The sequence below is a fragment of the Nomascus leucogenys genome, chromosome 4 (genome assembly GCF_006542625.1).
Source record: "Nomascus leucogenys isolate Asia chromosome 4, Asia_NLE_v1, whole genome shotgun sequence".
Classification (NCBI taxonomy): domain Eukaryota; kingdom Metazoa; phylum Chordata; class Mammalia; order Primates; family Hylobatidae; genus Nomascus; species Nomascus leucogenys.
Window position 1 is genome coordinate 49743538 of NC_044384.1, and position 18251 is coordinate 49761788.

An 18251-nucleotide genomic window follows, 5' to 3' on the forward strand; every position below is an offset into this window, starting at 1 on the left:
TTTTAATTCTTCTGTTTGCCAGTATACAAATGCATATTATAGGAAAGAACTATAATAATGTGTTTCAGCAAAATCACCATAAAAATATTATTACCATTAAGAATAACATTGACATAGAAATTATGCAATCAATGTCACCATCTTTTGTTATTATGTGTATGTTTGTGTCCCAAAATATTATATCTACTTCTGATTATCATAAAAATATAATAAATTATAAAAATATATATTATAGACAAAGATCAAGACCATTACTTGCTAAATTTGTACATATTCTTATTAAAACATGTTAAGTGAATGACTTCTACTGTTGAGATTTATAAACAAGTAAAATAGAGTAAGTATCTCAAACAATTGACAAGTTAATTGGAAATAAAAATATCTCAGTAATATAAGGAAAAGTAAAATTAAGTGATTCAAATTAAATTCTAAATTGTTTGTTTTCATAAGATAAAATCACAAATTTTATCTCAATAGACTCAACAATAATTATGCATATCTTACTGAAACCTGTAATACCATGGATACAATTTTGACAATATTTCTGATGATTTGCTGATTTCAAATAAAACGTTTTTTAATCCTATTTTTCACTGAGGCAAAGTATACATAACATGAGCTACCATTTTAACCATTTTCATGCATGCAGTTCTGTGACAGTAAGTATAGTCACATGGTTGTACAAATATCATTATCATTCATCTCCAAACCTTTCTCATCTTCCCCAACTACAACTCCGTACCCATTAAACCTTAACTTCCCATTCCTTAATTCCTTTAAACCTTGGTGACTTTCATTCTACTTTCTTGTCTTTATAAATTTACTACTCTGAGTACCTTATATAAATGGAATCATACACTATTTGTTGTTTCATGATGGGTTTATTTCACCTAGCTTAATATATTTCAGGTTCATCTATATTCTAGCACATGTCAGAATTTCTTTCCTCCTTAAGGCTGGATAATATTCCTGTGTGTGTGTGTGTGGGTGTGGGTGTGAGTGTGTAGATAGATAGATACACAGATATATATATATACACACCCACCCACACACACACACATACACACACACACGCACCATAGTTTGTTTTATCTGCGGATTTATAGGTGGATTAAATTAAACTCTCAAGATAGGATGGAAATATTTTTTTTGCCAATAGGTAAATGCTTGGAGAATTTTATGCATTTTGTTTAATGGTATATTTCTTATTTAGTTGATTTGTTCACAGCTAATTTATTATATGAAAGACAATAATGAATTTCTGATCGAAGTTAAAAATACTTGGAAGACTCAAGAAAGCATGCATTTGAGACTTACTTTCCAAAAAGAATAGTGCCCTTAGATATCTCTCTTACAGTCTCATAACTTACTGCCAAGTTAAAAAGCACAGTGAAAGATCAGCAGACAAATGACATCATTAAAATTTTTGAAAATAATTTGTTTTTTGGAAAGTTTTAGGAATTGTTTATAATTTTTTTTCTGTTTAGTTTCCCTTTTCCTGAGTATTCAGCTTGCAATCCTTTAAAAGTATTTATTGAATACTTCTAATGTATCAGGCATAGTATTCTACCTGAAAATACAATTTAGCAAATGATTAGACATTATTATGCACGTATTTTTACGAACAATTACAATCAAGCACAGTGTCGTAAAGGCAAAACCGGACTCCTGTGAGGTTTTGAATAGTAGGGGATATCCTGGTGTGGCTCAGGTAGGGCTGACTTCTCTTGCCACACAACCTCTGTGCTCACTCTCCTGACCATGTTTTCTGATCTAGCCCCCAAGTTTATGGTTCTATTGTGTAATATTGGCAGAGTTTTCTCACTTTTGATATTCTTATTTTCATATACTGAACAAAATTGTCTCCATTCTGGCTTAACATAGGTGTATGTAGGTTGCAAGGGTGTATATGATGACCAACCTACTTTTCTTAAAGGGTTAGTGACAGAGTATTAAGAGTATGGGCTGCCTGTTCTCAAATGTTAATTATTTAATAAACTATCTGTGTGGCACTTAGGTAAGTCACACTGACTTTGTGAGTTTTATCACCAATAAAATGTGAATAATAATAACACATTTTTCATTAGTTGGCAAAGATTGAAAGAAGTGATATGTGTAAAGCAATTAAAAGAGTGCCTGATGAATAATAATTACTATGTATTTGTTATCTATTACTAGACAATTTTTCATTCTCTATACTGGCTACAATTAAGCTACAAGTAGAAAGGATAGGATAGCCTTTAATGACAAAAACAGCTTTGCTAATACTTAAGTTTTTTACTCCTTTAACCTTTGCAGCAAGTGAATATTATCTTTGTCCTTTGCTAGTCAACATATTCAAGAAGCAACAAATGCACGTTTGTTTTGTTTTGTTTACTTTGAAATGCTGCTATGGTTTTATCATCTTGTTCTTTGCTCAATGAAGATAATTTGTTATCACTGCTTAAGTCATGTTTTTTTTTTTTTTTTTTTTTTTTTTTTTTTTTTTTTTTGAGACGGAGTCTCGCTTTATCACCCAGGCTGGAGTGCAGTGGCGCGATCTCGGCTCACTGCAAGCTCCGCCTCCCGGGTTCACGCCATTCTCCTGCCTCAGCCTCTCCGAGTAGCTGGGACTACAGGCGCCCGCCACCACGCCCGGCTAATTTTTTTGTATTTTTAGTAGAGACGGGGTTTCACCATGGTCTCGATCTCCTGACCTCGTGATCCACCCGCCTCGGCCTCCCAAAGTGCTGGGATTACAAGCGTGAGCCACCGCGCCCGGCCTAAGTCATGTTAAATAAGTTCCACTGGCCGGGTGTGGTAGCTCATGCCTGTAATCCCAGCACTTTAGGAGGACGAGGTGGGCGGATCATGATGTCAGGAGTTCAAGACCAGTCTGGCCAACATAGTGAAACCTCGTCTTTACTAAAAATACAAAAAATTAGTTGGGCGTGGTGGTGTGCACCTGCAATCCCAGCTACTCGGGAGGCTGAGGCAGGAGAATTGCTTGAACCTGGGAGGCGGAGGTTGCAGTGAGCCGAGATCGTGCCATTGCACTCCACCCCAGGTGACAGTGCAAGACTCCTTCTCAGAACAAAAAAAAAAAAAAAAAAAAAAAAAAAATTCCATGTCTTTTCTGGCCAAAAAACAAAACAAAACAAAAAGAACTGAGTGGTATGCCACATGAGGAGTCCTCTTTGTGTGATTGTCTATGGGACTCTTAGTGAAGATGTTTAGGTATTCCATCTGTGAACAGAGAGAAAATGCAGACTTCTGTTGATATACACTAGTCTCTTATAATATTGATTTTAAGAACTGAAGAATTTAAACATTAACATGACAAAAAATTTAATGGGTATAGTTTGATCAAAAGCCAAAGTACAGTAAATTGATATCATAGACATGCAATCTTCAAAAATGAATGTATTCCAGCCAGAAAATTGAATAATCTGTCTCTAAACAAGCCATTTCCAGGAATCATAATATCCATCCCATTTTAATAACAGACAGATGGAATATTTCTTTTGTAATTACTTACTTCTTTTTAAACTGAGTTACTGACTGTAAGATTCTAGCTGGCATCAAAATAAAATCTTCTAAAAAGATGTATCTTCCCTTGTGGTTGATACCTCACAGAAAATAAATGTTTCATCCTCTCCCAGCTATATGAGTTCTTTGATTTTACCCAAATAAGACATGAGTGTCAGTGTGTTAGCTTACAGTTGCAGTGTGCTTAGAAGTTATTTCATGCCAAGTCTTAAAGATTTTGAGGTACTACAGTGTACAATAGTGAACTCCCACAGACACATTCTGTTAAGTGTCTGAGGTCTTCCTGTCTCAATACAGCAGTTCAACATATATCCTACAATTCCATCTTGTGAGCTAACAACGTCCTCTAGGAACTGCCATTACTAGAAAAGTTTATTGCACTCACTACTAGTTTATAGGATCAGGGAAAAATAAAAGTATTGCTTATACCTCTTTAGAAAAAAAATCATATGAACAGCACATACCAATCAATGATTAATGAAAGATTTGTGCATCACATATTGAGAACAATATTTAACTGTATGTTAGTAGAAAATCATTTCAATAAATGGATATCTATATTGCCCTGGTTCTATTGAGTGCTGGAAAAGAATGTGAGATGCCTTTTTTGTCTTCTTTTAGAAAAATGGAGAATCAATTTGTATTAATACCACCATATAAAAATAATGTACTATATAAAAATATTCAGATCATTTCTCATTTTGTCATACTCTTCATTGAGGTTTATAATTTTATTATTTGGTTTCAGAAGTTACTTGATATAGAAACTAAATTTTTTTACTTAGTGAGCATGGCAATGTGAAATCTAGGACATACAGAAACCGTCAGTCAAATCGAATGTTAAGAATTTGAAAAATGATGAAAAACACCAGGTTGGGACTGTGCTGAGCTAGTTTATTTGGGTTCTGCTTGATTAGGAAGCGGAACTAGATAAACTCTAAAGCATTTGCTTCCTTTGATCACTTCCAAGTATTAAAACAGACTGCAAGGCATCACTGAATAATAAACTAAATTGTATGTGCTGAGTATTTAAGGTTCAGGAGTAACAGACACCATTACACAGGACTGAAAAATACACATTATATTATTTTTATTGGGTTAAATGTGGAAATAATTGAAAAACAGTGTTGTTGAGCTAAACAATGTCTAAAATGCATACAATTATGCTTATTTCCAGATATGCTTTATTTTTTGTAAACACTAGTGCCTTAAACTTGAGCAAAATTGAGCCTCATGTTATAATTTGCTGTTTTTTCAAATGGCTGAGTAGGAATGCATCACATTTCTGAAATTCTTTCACTCTAAGTAAATATTTAGAAAAAACTTAAAAATGAGAAATCTAAACATTTTTTGAATATGGTTACAAAAACTTGTAATAACATCTTTGTCTTCTTTATCAGTTATTACATGAAGTTATTACAACTTTATGTAATAAAATAATACATTTTCAGCATTAGATTTTATATAGAGTTTATACTTCTTAATCAATTTTTAACAACAAGCAAATGTTCTTCATAGAATGGTGACTTGGTCAATATCAATTCTAGCTAGTACCAGAGTTTGTAATTTATTAACATTTTCAAAATCACTCCATTTATCCACTTGTAAATCTCATTCACAAGTTATGAAAATATGCTGAATGAACTGCATTATATATTCAAGTATATATCAATTATACATATGTAAGTACTTATTAATATACTTAAGTACTTATTTATATACTTAAATACACATAATTTATTTAACTATATTTAAATATCTAGATATTTAAATATATCTGTGTATGTAAATGGTTAACATTACAACATTAATAGCAGTAATATTATTAATTAAAAATATTAATTTTATTAATAAATATTTAGGCTGAAGTTCAGGAAATCAGACCAATGCAACTTAGAACCTAAAGAACTGGCCTAATCTGAGTGATTCATTTGACTACTTTACACTTTTTAAATTATTAAACAATTGAAATTGGGCTAAATAATGTTTAAATTACTTCGTAGCTTGGAGTTTGTATGTGTCTGTCTCCAGTGTTTGAAAACCTAGTTTCCAAAACCGGCTCTGCCACGATTATCTAAGTGGCTTTGTCAGTTATTTAAAGTCTGTCTCAGTTTATTCATTTGTCAAATGAAGATAATAACAGTATTTCCTTCATAGGTTTTTGCAGAGATTGATTGTGCAGCTCTTATACAGTGCCTCGCATAATAAAAAAATTCAATTAGTATTAGCTATGTTTGAACTTGCTGTTAGCATCAAGTTTAATTTCTGAATAATATAATGCCTATTTATTCTAGTCACTTTATTTCTATACCACACAATGGTGCTTAGTTGCTTATTCTTCTTATATACCTGTTAAAATAAATTATTCTATATACTTCAGTTTCTTGTTGCATGGTCTGATGTTTACTGTGTTATCTACATGCTAATTTCTTTTTTAAGAACCAAGATTTCTTCCAGACCTGTAGGCTCTCATTGGCTAGTGGAATTACTTGTTGGACAATTAAAGATGATATTCAGCCATATTTATGTGAAGAATTTTTTTTTCTTGACACTGAGTCTCTCTTTCACTGGCTGGAGTGCCATGGTGCAGTCATCGGTTCGCTGCAGCTTTGAATTCCTGGGTTCAGGTGATCCTCCCACCTCAGCCTTCCTAGTACCTGGAATGACAGGCCCATGCCACCATGCCCAGCTAACTTTAAAAAAAAAGGTTTCTAGAGACAGGATCTCACCATCTTCACCAGGCTGGTCCCAACTCCCTGCTTTAAAGAATCCTTCTGCCTCAGCTTTTCAAAGTGCCCGGATTATAGGCATGAGCCACAATATGCAGCCAAGACTCTTAACATAATATTCAAAAATTATTTTATTGATTAAAAATAAAACAGACACATGCAAAATCAAAATAAAATTTACAAACTTTACAACTTCTGTAAATAAGAAGTGAAATAAGTTACAACTTCTGTATTAAAACTTTCCTGCCCTAAGAAAGCTAAAAGTGCTTTTTGCACTGAATGGATCAGTAACATAATAAAATAACTCTTTCAGTGTCCTTATAGGTTTCTTCCTGATATATTTCATTTGAATAATTCTACTTTCTCTAAACATAGTTTTCAATTTTCAGGTTTTCTAGAAATCTGGAAAACAGCAACATAATAGGTCTCAAGAATATTAATTACAGAAAATATGTATTATTCACCCCAATTAAATTCAAAATCAGGAACAATTTCACAACCTCTGTTTGTTAACATTCACAACCCTTACGAAAAAGACTCACACTAAAAACTTTGCAAAAACAACATAACTGTTGGGATGATCAGGCCCAACACCAGGCCGTGAGAGCTATAAAGTCTGGCAGAGTCAAAGAAATGAGAAAAGACAAGTTAAGAGTACATAAAGTGGGTCCAGGGGGCCAATGCTAGATTGGAGGCTGTGAAGGCCCTGAGCTCTGGGAGCCCACACTATTTATTGGTGATCAAACAAGGAAGCAGGTGATGAGGACGTGCGGATGTGAGGATAAACAGGCGAGGATGTGAAGATGTGGGGGTAGAAAGGTAGCGGTGCATTAAGTGTAGCTGTGATGGTTTAGCCTTTTCTTTGACACATACAGAATATGTTCTGCTGCTTGAGATAATAAAGGACATATTTATGAGTAAGAAGCAAGGAACTAACAAGTCTATGCACGTTCCAGAGGCTACGAGGGGTTTTATGCCCTGAGCCCTGGGTTCCATCCAAGCCACAAGGGGTTTTATGCCCTGGGCTTAGATTTGTGGTGCAGCAGGGCAGCCTTCCATCCTTTGGCAAAGAGCTTGGTGTTCCAAAGGCCATGACGGGTTTTAGACCCTGGACCCCGGACATCTTCCAAGGCTCTTTTATATTATGACAGACAAGCCAGTCCTGCCTCAGCTCTTCTACCAACAATAACAAATTTTAAACAAAGACATAATTCTCATTTAGTATATTTAACAAAATCTCCTTCCAACTTCCTTCTCTCTCTTCCTTCTTCTATTTCAATGTTTGTTACTTGGAAACTATGGATGTCAGGGAAGTTACCTAACCCCACTGCAATTCAATTTGCTTATCATTAAAATAGTGATAGCACAGTAAAAAAATATGTATACTAGGCTGGGCGCAGTGGCTCACAGCTGTAACCCCAGCACTTTTGGAGGCTGAGGTGGGTGGATCACGAGGTCAGGAGATCAAGACCATCCTGGCTAACACAGTGAAAACCCATCTCCACTGAAAATACAAAAAAAAAAAAATTAGCTTGGTGTGGTGGCGGGCGCCTGTAGTCCCAACTACTTGGGAGGCTGAGGCAGGAGAATGGCATGAACCCGGGAGGCAGAGCTTGCAGTAAGCCGAGATCGTGCCACTGCACTCCAGCCTGGGCGACCAAGCGAGATGCCATCTCAAAAAAAAAAAATATATATATATATATATATATATATATATATGTATATATATATATATATATATACTAGTAGAAAACTGCCAAGGGTTAAATCAGGATTAGTTAATACTACTAAATAAAGGTTAATTTTCTGGTTTCTGTAATTAAGCTATAATTACATAAGATATTATCATTAGAGGATGCTGGGTGAAGTGGGTGAGGGAATTCTCTGTATCATTTTTGCACATTTGTAAGTCTAAACTTATTTCAAAATAAAAAATTAGAAGAAAACATGTATCTAATAACCCAAATATTTCCTGACTATATTAAGAACTCATAACTAAATAAAGCAATGAATTTGGTTGAAAATTATGGGCAAAAGATTTGAACAGACAGTTGAACAAAGAAAATACAGATGACAAATAAGCATGTGAAAAGATGCTCATGGGAAATGCAAATTAACACCACAGTGAGACACCATTGCAAAGAACGGCTAAAACTAAAATAGCGTGTGTTAGAGCTACATCACATCATGTACCTGAAAAGAGGCATCCACTTTGGGGAAAAAAATAAAAAATGGCACTTTTTTTTTTGAAATGGAGTTTTGCTCTTGTTGCCCAAGCTGGAGTGCAGTGGCACTATCTCGGCTCACTGCAACCTCCGCCTCCTGGGTTCAAGCAATTCTCCTGCCCCAGCCTCCCGAGTAGCTGGGATTATAGGCACAGGCCACCACGCTCGGCTAATTTTTGGTGTTTTTGGTAGAAACTGGGTTTTCCCATGTTAGCCAGGCTGGTCTAGAACTCCTGACCTCAGGTGATCTGCCCACCTCGGCCTCCCAAAGTGCTGGGATTACAGGCGTGAGCCACCGCGCCTTGACGGCACGGCACTCTCATATAAAGTTAGTAACACACTTGACATACAAAAGACCAATCCTACCCTTAGATATTCACCCAAGAGAAGTAAAGGCATACGTCCACCAAAACTTATAGCCCAATGTTTATAGTAGCTTTATTTGCAATTGCCAACACCTGGAATAAACCAACTGTTCATTTACTGGTAAATGAATTAAAGAAATACTATACCCATGCAATGGAATATTAGTAAGTAATATAAAAGGAACTACTGACACATGCAATAGCATGGAAGAATATCTAAAATCAAAACAGAACAATAATACTATGATAGTTAAATATTCTAATGAAAGAAGCAGGCACAAAACCTATGTATGTTGTGTTTTCATTCATATATAATCCAGAAAAGCAAAGATGTAGTGACATAAACCAGACTTGTGGTTGCTGGACCTAGGGATGGAGAATAGCATACTAAGTAGGACAAGGCCGTGAGATAATTTTTCAAGGTGATGGAAAGTTATATATGATGATTGTAGTAATATGTATATGATATCATGTATGTGTCATAATTCCCTAATTTTTACACCCAAATTTATTGAATTTTATATATAATACCTCAATAGACGGATTTTTTAAATAATTTAAATACCTAGTGAAAGATAGAACCAAAAAGCACACATATCTTCCTTTTAAGCTAATGACAATATATTTATTATTTATTTATTTGTTAAAAGGGCTAACTTACAAAATAAAATAATGTTCGCGGTGTAATATAGAAACAATTGTAAGTATTTAATCAGAAGTATAAAAGAGGCTATGCTGAAACACAAATTCATAGAAGAATATAATATATCAAGAAATAGGAAAAAAGGAGAGGAAGAAAATATGAAATAAGTAGTGTGATAAGAATTTTTCTGAAATTAGCTTAGATTCATAATGTGTATTGTATAGTGAAATAAATGAGAGAGATGTAAAAGTTCTGCATATAACTACACAGTGTTTTAGAAAGGGAGCAAAATTCGCTGAATTACTCTTTCATATATATATTTTTTATTTTAAAAATGTTAAAAGATGATGAAAGTGCTTACTTACAAAATAAGGTAGTGCCTCTTGATAATGACCTTCCCCTTAAAAAAATAACAAAATAACTTGTTTGCGGGTTGTTTCTTCTTTTTTACATTCTTTTTCAAGTTGCTATGTGATCCTAACAGAAAAAGAAAGGCGTTCTTACAGTGCTTCAATTCATAGTGTTTCTAAATAATATAGATTGTCTGGTACTGAGATCGTTAAAAAGCTACATGTAAAGGTCTTACAGCCATAGCATTCATTTTAAAGTTGCTCACTGAAATGAATTCTTTGTTGAGAAATCATTCTTGAGTATAACAGATTTTTTCCAGAGCCATAAAATTTTTATCCATGTTAACCATAGTGAGAAAGGTTTCTCACCAGTTATCACGTATGGGGTAGCCAGTAAGATAGGAACCCTTCTCAGATGCTTTTTCACATTTCTTATAAGAGTTTCTTGCCATTGTAACCAACCTGTGCTTGGGAAGTCATAAGTCATGTTGAAAGGCCTTCTGACATTCCTTGTATTCATTGATTTTCACCTGGATGAATTCTCAGATATCGTGAAAAAAAACTGTCAACTGTTAAAGGCCTTCATACATTTCTTGTATTTCAGGGTTTGTCACAATTGTACATTATCCAATGATAAAATAAACTGTATGTATGGACTAAAGGCATATCTAGATTTTCAACATTCATATAGTTTCTCACCAGAATGACTCTCTGATTTTGAGTAGATCTGAGCCAAAAATACAGTTATTTCTATAATTTTTACCTTCAGAGCATTCCATTCATTATTAATAGTTGTGTATAGGATAAAGAATGTATGCTGAGAGTGAACATGTCTAGGTGATTATTACATAATTGAAATGTCTTCTTGAGATCCATTATTTTTGTTTGTTTGTTTCAAACTGGATATTCTATTTCTAATAATGTCTTCAGCAACAGAATTTAGATTCATCTATTTGATTTTTCCATTTTTTCATAATTTTCCATTTGAATGATTCTACTTCGTCTATTTCAGTTTTGCAAGATAATTTCTTGCTCTTATCCTATCATTTTTAGTCTGACTACAAACCTCTTGTCAGCTTTCTATCATCCATCCTTCCCTTACTCCAATAAGGGGTTAAAAAAATTAGAAATATTAAGTCCCATTAACATCAAGTATCTGAAGGTTTCCTGTATAAAACCTCTGATTAGAGTGATTCTCATCCCCCCTGAGTGAAATCTGCAATCACACCACTGAAAATGACTGGTTCATGGGCCTTGTTGTTTACATTCTCAAGAGATGATTGGTTCTCTTTGAGACTATTCTGTTTTGGTTTTTTTGGGGTTTGTTTTTTTTTTGTTTTTGTTTTTTTGCAAAATACATCCTGAGAAGTCAAGGCCACATGACACCTTGTGTGTTATGCGGTCCTTATAGCTAGGCTCTATGTCTTTTTAAAAATTATTTTCTATCTTTTTGTTGAGACAGGGTCTCACTCTGTTGCCCAGGCTAGAGTGCCATGGTGCGATCTTGGCTCACTGCAACCTCTGCTTCCCGAGCTCAAGTGATTCTCTTACCTCAGCCGCCTGAGTAGCTGGGACGGCAGGCACATGCCACCACGCATGGCTATTTTTTTTTTTTTTAAGAGATGCGGTTTTGCCATGTTGTCCACGCTGGTCTCTAACTCCTGAGCTCAAAGTATCCTCTTGCCTCTGCCTCCCAAAGTGCTGGGATTACAGGTGTGAGCCACCATGCCTGGCCATATATGCTTTTTTAAATTGTAGAAAAATAATGACGCTATGAGACCATATATCAAATTAGAGAATAGATTATTATTTTAAAATTCAGGACTGATATTCTACTCAGTAATCCTTATCTTATTTGCTCTTGGCTTTGTACGTGACTCACTAATGACTAAATAAAACAATATTTCTTATTTCCAACCAATCATGATGAGTTTCTGTCTGTATCCTTTTTATTAATCCTGAATTTCAGGATAATATCTAAAGGAAAGTTTTTTTTGTTTGTTTGATTGGTTTTATTGCTGTTTTTGGTGGCAGTTGATGTTGTAATTATTTCACAATCTGCCTTCTTAAAGTTTATTTCTCTATGCATATGCTTTCTTACATTTCTAATGATGAGTTGAATAGAAATGCTAAAGATATTGGGAATGTGTGATATTATGGTCATACAAAGCACATGTGATACTAGTCAATAACTTCCATCACTAGAGATACATTTCGCTTGTTCAGGAATAACTGCACTTTCTTTCAAGGAAGGTAACACACTTAACTGGAGACCACCAGCAGACTGCTCCTAAACCACATTGGTTTGAAAATGATCATTGAACAGCATGCAGCCCAAGAGTTTCCACAGTGCCTCAGTTGTCTTTCTTTGATTTTATTAGATTGTTTGGGCAGCAGGAGACTTAAAAACTTGACCATTTCATTCGAAGTAATTAGCCTTTGAATTCACAGCTTGAAAATCTCAATTGATAACATACTATAGCTTTGTAGATAGACGACTATATATATATATGTATATATATTATATGTATATGTATTATATGTGTATATGTATTTTATATATATATATATATATGTTAGTTAACTCCAAACTAGATACATTGACAAGTCTTAATATATGGAAAAAGATAAAGTCCCTCAGAAAAATGACATCATCTTTGAAATAACACTATGACAGTATCAGTTGTTAGCTTAAAATAACCCTCAAAATAAATATTTGTGAATAGCAGCTGATTGCTACATCAAATGCTACTACAAATGCTACCTATATTGTACAATGCTAACACAAAAAGATACCTACCATCTTCAGTGTCTTCTTTACAGATCAAAACTTCTCTGAAACTGTAACATTTTAATAAATAACACCTTCTATCCACAATTTTTTTCTTAAACAGAAATTTTAATGAATTCATCCTTTCTGACATTTGCATTTGTCTTTAAATGCCACAAGATAACAGAGTTTTAATCATTCCAAATAGCTTTTTAATTATAGACCTAATTACTTTTGCAGAAGGTTAACCTCCACAAACAGGAATAAAACGATTTGCTTGCACTTTGTGTGAAGAATGATGTTGTGCTTTTGATTTAGGTATCTGGTAAATTTGCTCGGTCAGTTTTATCTGACTTTTTAGTATTAGGAGGAAGACGAGTTTTAAGAGAATTTGACATTATGCAGTGTGAACCAAGCAGTGTTATTTTAATTAATTATAGAATCAGAGAAGGAGTTAGAGGTGCTTTGCACAAGAAATAACAGATTAGTAACTGTTAATTCCAGCCTCTAAGGCAGCACCAGAGGCATGAGTATTTCAGTCTCCAGGAAACATTAGGTTGTTTTTCTTCCAGTTAATGAAGGAATTTACTTTTATAAAGTTCTTGACAAAAAAAAAAGATGATTGCTATTTTGAAGCTGGGTTCTGAGTGAGGAATCAACTAATGATCTGTAGAAAAAAACTACTAAATTATGTATTTTAGTAGGTGTTAAAGATTTGTTTCTCTCTTATATGCTTCCAATAGCCAGCCTCAAACAGATAATTTTTGAGAGTATAGTAACAGATAAATGAGAAATTTGTTGTCTTTTCTTTAGCTGTCCTGCTTAACTTTTGTAAAAGCTGATTTGTAAATACTGAAAATAAAACTTAAACAGGATAATTTTTGTAGAATATGCAATCTCCCTTATGGAAAATTATTCATGTATACATTCCTGTTTACTGTAGGTAAAAATGGTCAAAGTTCATGACAATTTAATGTGGTTGTTAAATAACTATGGGATATATTTTCACATTTCTTACACTAATTGTAGCTGCAACAGGAAAAAAATCATACTCAGATTGAAATCCACTGAAAGATAATCATGAATTCCCTAATTGTGCACCTTGCTTAACAGTGTCTGGTTAGATGAGGTCAATTCATCCACCTCTCATACTACAAACCAGACACAAATCTTGATTTGTGGGGAATTTTGGTCATTGAGGAGATCTACGACATGTACGTGACATGTAGTCATCCCATTTCCTGATTGCGGAAGGATGAAGTTTCCCTTGCCGAAGATCATTAAATCACATTAGGAGAACGAGACAACTTAAGATGGAACAATGATAGAACAATGTTTGTAAACACTGCCAAATACATTTTAGTGTGAAATTTTTTATAAGTATTAATGTATACCTTTTACAATAAAGATGTTTCAGTTTAGCTTAGTGAACCAGCTTTTATTGTGTTTCCACTATATATCAGACCCTATGCTGTATGCTTGAGATACAAGAGTAGATAGCATTTCTGCTTGAGCCTTCTTGCAGCCTATCCTGCAAAAATAAAAATAAAAAATAAGTGTGAGGTGGCAAATGTTATGATAGACTATGTTTAGCAGAACAGAGTATGGACTTGGTTCAAATTGGGGATTCAGGACAGGCTTCCTAGAAAAGCTGACTCTAGCTGTCCGAGAGATAACCAAATTATGTGGGTGAAGTTGGTCACTGTTTCCTGACAGAGAAAAATCATTAGCCAAAAATGAAAAGCTTAAATTCTCATTCCATATGGAAGTGACATACGTGTATGAAGTGGGAGATAGAAAGTGGAAGCAGAAAATCTTATAAAAAATGCAGGGTGTGGCTAGATAAAAAACGTTTTCTAAGCCATACCAAGAAATGTGTGCTTAGGGACGGAGAGGCATCGAATAATTGTAAGTGCAGATAATATCATGAGATAAAGAAGCTTTTATCTTGGATGTATTATGTTTACCTATAAAAGACATTAGATTGTATATAACCATTTTGAAATGTTACAGTCTTAGTTCCTACCTCCACTAATTATAGTTGTATGACCTTGGGTGAAATAATCCACTTCTCAAAAGATGTCATTTACACTTCGGCAAAACAAACAACAAGAACAAAAAATGTCCTACTTGAAAATTTTCTGTAAGGATTAAATGACATAATCTTTGTTTAGTACTTGATACATGATAATAAGTAATTAAAACTAATAGTTGATCTCTTTGTGTATTCGTGGAATGATTGACTTGGTAGTATGGGATGGATGTTTTGTCTCCTGCAAATCTCAAGTTGAAATTTGACCTCCAATATTGGAGATGGGCCTAGCGAGCATGTTGGGTCATTGGAGTGTATCCCTTATGAATGGCTTCATGCCCTCTTTGAGATAATTAGTTCATGGGAAAGCTGGTTGTTTAAAAGAGCCCAGCATCTCCTCTCTTGTTCCTTCTCCTGCTACATGACATGACTACTTTCCTTTTGCTTTCTGCCATGAGTGGAAACTTCCCGAGTCCTCACCAGAAGCCTAGCAGATGCTGGTGCCATGCTTGTAAAACCTGTAGAACCATGAGCAAAATAAACCTCTTTTCTTTATAAATTACCCAGTCTTGAATACACCTTTATAGTAACGCAAAACGGACTAAGACAGTTGGTATCACTAATCCATGCAGATACTGTTTTCTAAATTTAGGAAAATGTCATTACTATTAAAAAAAATAGGACTTACTTCAAACAGGATCCAACAAATAAATCAGATGTGTTAAAGGTTTGATGTGAAAGTAGAAACATCTAAAGATATGAGAAAGAATGTAGTAGAATAGTGCTATGTTTATATGATGAAGAGTATTTAAATAAGACACTGAACTGAAAAGAAATGGGGAAATTTTATAGTATCAAAATTCAGGAAAGCCAATGGCAAAATTTAACAAACAAATGTACATTAGTTGAAAATACCTGCAGCATTAAACTATTAAAAAGTATAATCTAATATTCAGAGTATTTGTATTTGTCCATTTTCATGCCTGTGTTAAAGACATACCTGAAACTGGGAAGAAAAAAAGTGTTTAATGGACTTACAGTTCCACATGGCTGGATAGACCTCACAATAATGGCAGGAGGCAAGGAGGAGGAAGCCACGTCTTACCTGGAAGGCAGCAGGCAAAGAGAGAGCTTGTGCATGCAGACTCCCATTTTTAAAACCATCAGATCTTGTGAGATCCATTTATTTTCATGGAAATAGCATGGAAAAGTCCTGACCCCATGATTCAGTCATCTCCCACTGGGTCTCTCCCACAACACGTGGGAATTATGGGAGCTACAAGATGAGATTTGGGTGGGGACACAGAACCAAACCATATCATTCTGCCCCTGGCCCCTCCAAATCTCATATCTTCACATTTTAAAAACAATTATGCCTTCCCAACAGTCCGTCAAAGTCTCAACTCATTTCAGCATTAACCCAAAAGCCACAGTCCAAAGTCTCACCCGATACAAGGCAAGCCCCTTTTGCCAATGAATCTGTAAAATCAAAAGCAAATTAGTTACTTCCTAGATACTGTGGAGTTTATAGGCATTGGGTAAATAGAGCCATACCAAATGGGAGAAATTGGCCAAAACAAAGAGGCTACAGGCCCCATGCAAGTCTGAAATCCAGCAGGGCAGTGAAATCCTAATGCTCCAAAATGATCTCCTTTGACTGCATGTCTCACATCTGGTCATGCTGATGCAAGAGGTGGGTTGCCATGGTCTTGGGAAGCTCTGCCCCTGTGGCTTTGCAGGGTACAACCTCCTTCCTGGCTGCTTCCATGGACTGGTGTTGAGTGTCTGCAGCTTTTCCAGGCACACGGTGCAAGCTGTTGGTGGATCCACCCTTTTGGGGTCCGAAAGATGGTAGCCCTCTTCTCACAGCTTCACAAGACAGTGTCCTAATAGGGACTCTGTGTGGGGGCTCTGACCCCACATTTCCCTCCCACACTTCCCTAGCAGAGATTCTCCATGAGTGCCTTGGTCCTGCAGCAAACTTCTGCCTGGGCATCCAGGTGTTTCCATACATCCTCTGAAATCTAGGCAGAGGTTCCCAAATGTCAATTCTTGACTTCTATGCACCTGCAGGCCCAATACCACATGGAAGCTGTCAAGTCTTGGGGCTTGCACCCTCTGAAGCTACAGTCTGAGCTATATCTTGGCCTTATTTAGTCACGGTTGGAGCAGCTGGGACGCAGGGCACTAAGTCCATAGAGTGCATACAGCACAGGACCCTGGACCCAGCCCATGAAACCATTTTCTCCTCCTAGGCCTCTGGGCCTGTCATGGGAGGGGCTGCCATGTATTGTTGGTGGGAATACAATGTTGGGAGAAAATAAATATATTTTATCAGATTTACTGTGCTCTTATCACTCAGAAATTCCTTTTCCAAGTATATACCCAGAGAAACTTGAGTATAAATATTCAAAAAACTACGCATAAGTAAGATCATTACTGTAAAATGTATCATAGCAAAGTAATGGAAACCACCCAAATGCCCATTAAAAAACAGAATCAATAAAATGTCATATATTATGAAAGTTTTGTTGTAGTTAAAGGAAGTAACTAGATAAGCCTGCACCATTATTGAATTTTTAAAAATATATAATATTCTTTGAAATAATATAAGACATAAGATATCATTTATGCAAACTTAATATGCAAATTTAACATAAAACAGTGAGTTCTTTATGACAGAGGATAATGTAATTATAGATAAACATCCAATGGACAATAAATATAAAAAGAAAAACCAGACCTCATATAGAATGATGAAAGTATATTGCTAAATATTGCAATGCAATTTTGTGAATATAAAGTTCAAAACAAAAGAGGAAAGCAAGATTAAATAAAATGTACAGTAAATTTATTTACAAAATAAGCATGTGAATAAGCTTGAAAAATATTGTAAGAGAAACAGATTTTATGCCACATATAAACTCTTCCAGTTATCTTGATAATAGTATGGAAAAATTAAGAAAATCCCATTCTGTAGGTTTCCTGTTCACTCTGATGATAGTTTCTTCTGCTGTACAGAAGCTCTTTGGTTTCATTAGATCCCATTTGTCAATTGTGGAAACTCCTCAAGGATCTAGAACTAGAAATACCATTTGACACAGCAATCCCATTACTGGGTATATACCCAAAGGAATATAAATCATTCTACTATAAAGACATATGTACACATATGTTCATTGCAGCACTATTTATAATAGCAAAGACTGGGAACCAACCCAAATGCCCATAAATAATAGACTGGATAAAGAAAATGTGGTATATATACACCATGGAATATTATGCAGTCATAACAAGGAATGAGATCATGTCCTTTGCAGGGACATGGATGAAGCTGGAAGTGATTATCCTCAGCAAACTAACACAAGAACAGAAAACCAAACATGCATGTTCTCACTCATAAATGGGAGTTGAACAATGAGAACACATGGACACAGAGAGGGGGACACACACCAGGGCCTGTTGGGAGGTGGAGGTGAGGGGAGGGAACTTAGAAGACGGGTCAATAGGTGCAGCACACCACCATGGCACATGTATATACCTGTGTAACAAACCTAGCACGTTCTCCCCATGTATCCTATTATTTTTAGAAGAATAAAAAAAAGAGTC